Source organism: Triticum dicoccoides, chromosome 3A (genome assembly GCF_002162155.2).
Source record: "Triticum dicoccoides isolate Atlit2015 ecotype Zavitan chromosome 3A, WEW_v2.0, whole genome shotgun sequence".
Taxonomy (NCBI): Eukaryota; Viridiplantae; Streptophyta; class Magnoliopsida; order Poales; family Poaceae; genus Triticum; species Triticum dicoccoides.
The window spans coordinates 158279448-158283671 of record NC_041384.1 but is presented as its reverse complement, the minus strand read 5'-3'; the positions used below and the strand labels follow the sequence as shown (position 1 = coordinate 158283671).

The window sequence follows — 4224 nt, the reverse complement described above, 5'->3', positions numbered from 1 at the left end:
TTTAGTCTTTCAGATACCTTTATAGAGACTCAAATCATGAATGCTACGAACGAAAATAACAGCACGTGATTCAAGGTATAAACAATATGTTCTCTGGCATGTACCACCTGCTGTAGTAGTGTAGATTGTAGAAAATGAGCAGATAGTAGTAGTACAATTTAGTTTCTTTCAAAAATATTTTGGTTTCAGACCAACAAATCAATTATTTTTTGCGGAAGAATGGCTTGATCTAAAAACACAGGGTGCTAGGAGCTTGGTGAATAGGGGGTGCTATATCTAAAATGCGGAGAATAAAATGGAACATGTGGTAAGATAAGAGCTTAGTGAATCATTACTGTTGAAATAAAGAAGCTACAAAATTCTCAGATATAGGTCGGAATGTTACTGTAAAAAGATAGTAGATTAAGGCAAGTAGATTCAAAGAAAATGTTTTGATCGAACTAAATATAAAGCTTCTCCCATTAGGTGGATTGATGATATTTACTTAAATCAGAATTATCTTAGAGGATTCATCCAAATACTAGAAGAACTTGTGATAGGGTGATTAATCACATAAAGCCTATATGCACATGGAAAGAAGTATGCTCCAGACTGCAATATAGCAAATTCAATCTCCATACTCTCATAGAACTAATGATTACATGCACTACTTTCTAGAATAGAGTTTAGGCATGTACGATAACCAATCAAGTTTCTTTTTGAAAGACAACAATCAAGGTTCTGGAGGTGTTGGACATCTGGTCGAAGCCTGACTACTTTGTTCTCTACGACCTGTTGAACAACAACGTCAGATTGAAGAGTTTTCCTACAGAAGTCACACTTTTACAAAGTGTGTACAAATCTAAATGACATATAAGATGTGCGAGTACAGTAGCGGCATTTATCTAACTGACCTTTAACTTGCCTTCGATCAGTCCAAACCAATGGTATGGCATGGTACTAGTAGTGCACTACTAAACAACCTACAATCAATAGAGCCATAGATTTTTTTTCCTATAAAACCAATAAGAAGTGCAGGTTTTAAGGAGAAAAACACTTCTCTCCTGGACAGAAAAAGAGCGGAGCTCAGCTTCCGCCTCTCCTTTCTGTGATAATTTTAATTAGACCTATATGACCTTAATAGTCCTTGCACACTCATCATTACCATTGTGAGAAGTTCAATCCTTATTGTCAGTGTATGTTCTTCAACACAATAGCTCGGGTTAAACTAGGTAATTGTTTTTACTGAATCAAGAACAGTATTCTGAACGTACTTTATTTTACTCTGACAATCCAGGAATTCTTTAGACAATTGATCAAATACATTGTCAAGGAGGACCTAAAAATAATATGAATGAACTTGCTCAGTAAGATGGCAAGGATTGCATCTTACTGGGTATGCTTTTCTTCTTCCAGAATACATCTGCACATTTGCAGGGTGCAAAACTTCACTTGTCTGAATGGAAAACACCTCCAGCAGATTATTGCACTTGAAATTAAAATAGCGAGAAGAGGTTCATTAATTGCTTCTATGGTACGACTAGCAGCTCCTGAAGCACATAATCATGCATCTTCATTCTGAAGCACATAATCAAGCATCTTCATTCTGAAACACGTAATCATCCAAGGAGTAGCTGTTAGTCACACAAATGCCAGTGTAACCTCAAGTTCATTGGATGTCATTCTGAATAAAGAGAATAGGAGCGTGCCCAGCTATATCATTCTGTCCAGTGTGTATCAACAGATCAAAAGTAGCAATAAATAGGTACTTAACCATTCATTACTCGACTGAAGCACAATGTAAAAAATGATAACCAAACCTAAAAAAGTTCAGTGTACTGCAGGTGTATGCAGTGCTTTCATAGAGTTGACAAAGAGCTACAAATGCACCATGAATTGGAAATAGAAAACGTGATCTTGCATCCTAAATTTTTTGTAGTTGCTACCATGTCTCACTAGTGTTCTGAACTGCACCTAGAGAAAAGTTCTGAAGCCTTCCACAGATATCCTCAACAACTTCCGGTCAAAGTGAAAATCCATAATTTTATGACGACGATTAAAGTTTAATAAAAGTCACATTTGTGTCCTTTAGCAATATGAGGTAACCGAAAGGTTCAAATTTTGATCAATTCAAGGTATGATCAGCCCCAATAGCAGTGTTTCGACTAACTGAAGTGACAAAACATTATACTCACTATCAGCAAGGCAATGATATTGTGCATTGAGATCACGGTTACTTGGGCTTAAATGATTTGTGCTTCTTATTGGGGTGCCACCCTTCCCGGTTTCTTACTATGCCTTCTTGTGCAACAGAGCAGATTCACAATGACTGGATGGTCAACCTAATACAGTAGCAGCACCCCGATTCGATTCTAAGTTTAAATGGCCAGACATGGTACTTTTCAGTAGCAGGGGACAGTCCAATTCATCCAAAATAGTGGAGCTCCAAGGAAAAAAGATGGAGTTTATTCATAATAAAGAAGAAACATGGCTATTTATTAGAACATGCAACATATGGGGACTCAAAACGAAGGATTCATCAGACACAAACCGCCGAATGTAAACTATTTATTGAAAATAGGAGCTTAGTAGGAGGACTGGGAGCATCTGTAGGCTAGATCTAAACAGAAGCTCTTGATTTGTCCCCAACATCAAATCCGGTGAAGGCCCGTACTAAAATTTGTGCAGCCAAATTGAAACGAGTAAAACTTCATGTATGGATGCAACAACCTGCGCCGAATCTGAGAAAGGCCAAAACCTAGCACCATAGCAGCCGCCACATCTGGCAAGTCAATACGCCTAAGTTCCATAGGGAAAGTAGAATTCTGGATTGGGAGAAAAGGGAGGAGAAATACAGGGGCATAAATCTTGGCAATGCATCAGAATGTCGAGAGCTCACCGTGACGCCGTCGTAGACCGCTATTGCCGGCGTAGAGCGGTGCAGCCCCGCAACACTGCCTCGAGGAACCTAGAGAGTTCACCACACAGCCGAGGCCACCACTGCCACCGAGCAGCACGGGCTGAAACTTCAACGCCATCACCAACCACGGCGCCGCCCAAGACCTAGGCAGCTGCCCCACCTACCCATGGCACCGCCGTGCGCCACCGATACTGCCGATACGGTTCGCCACTCTTCTTCTTTAAAAAAACAAAAATTGTTTGCAGCAGTTTAGAAAAGGACAGGAAGGTGGGGTTGTGTTCGAGTCAATGCTTGAAACGTAAAATTACTTCAACCTCAATATAATTTTCCAGCGAGGGACAGTGGGCTAGCTTTTCCCCAATCGCAAAACGGTGCCTTGGCTGGAGGCATGGTCTGGCTCGGTCGATCGACCGGGGTGAAGAATTATTTATTCTTCACCCTGGGTCATTAATAGAGTTTCTATATATAAAACTTCATGTATGGATGCAACAACCCAGGATCCATGGCTCCGTCTCCTACATGGCACCAACCCATTCCCAGGTTTTCTTGATTTCTCTCTTCCTCTCTCTCCCTCTGTAGGTGTTGTCAACTCGTCATGCATGCGTGTGTGTTCTTATTAGTCATTTTGCTACTAATGCTTAGATCAATTGGCATATTATGCAGGACAAGTATTGTGCAGGAAGCTCCATTACTGCATTAGTAAAGTGATAAAGACAGGGGTCAATTTACATCTTATCTGATCATCTTAGATCTTTCCTTGCTAGCTAGATTTATGATTTAGATTTTCTCTGTGTATAAGTTTATTCTCATTCAGGAATCAGCTACTGTACCACAATAGCAGTTCTGTCATTCTAATTCTCAAAGTATTTTCGAAATCCCATACTCAGCGCTTAATTTCTGTGTATAAGTTTATTCTCATTCAGGAATCAGCTACTGTACCACAATAGCATTTCTTGTTTGAGTGTTATTAATCGCTTAATTTATAACATAATTGGAGAATCATCAAACAAGAATTGTTGATTTGATGGTTGCAAACCTAGATTATTCCATTTTTTCAAACCCCATCTAATGTTTCGCATAGGGTTGATAGAAATATCTTGGTCTAAATATGCATTTGTGAATTCAGTTTCTTCATTTTTATTGGCTTCATGATGCATTTCTGTCAGATCATATGTATACTACTGTTAGGTGAATTTAATCATCGATTGATCTGCTTTCCATGTCATACAAAACAATAACCTTCTCTTCTTTAGGTTGTGATTTTAAAAATTGTTATAGTGTTGGTTTGAGTTACCCCTGGAATTCTTCATGATGGATGACTGGAT

At 39.2% G+C, this 4224-nt stretch overlaps 1 long non-coding RNA gene across 2 annotated transcripts; it reads right to left on the bottom strand.

The window, feature by feature from the left end:
* Positions 1-1239: 1239 nt before the first annotated feature.
* Positions 1240-3308, bottom strand: LOC119267695. 2 transcript variants are annotated; one of them, XR_005132552.1, is made up of 3 exons: positions 3214-3308; positions 2879-3117; positions 1240-1585 (listed from the first exon to the last, which is right to left on the bottom strand). It is a non-coding gene; the product is annotated as an uncharacterized LOC119267695 (long non-coding RNA). The 2 variants fall into 2 exon arrangements; XR_005132551.1 differs by lacking the exon at positions 3214-3308 and having other exon boundaries at positions 2879-3167.
* Positions 3309-4224: the final 916 nt, after the last annotated feature.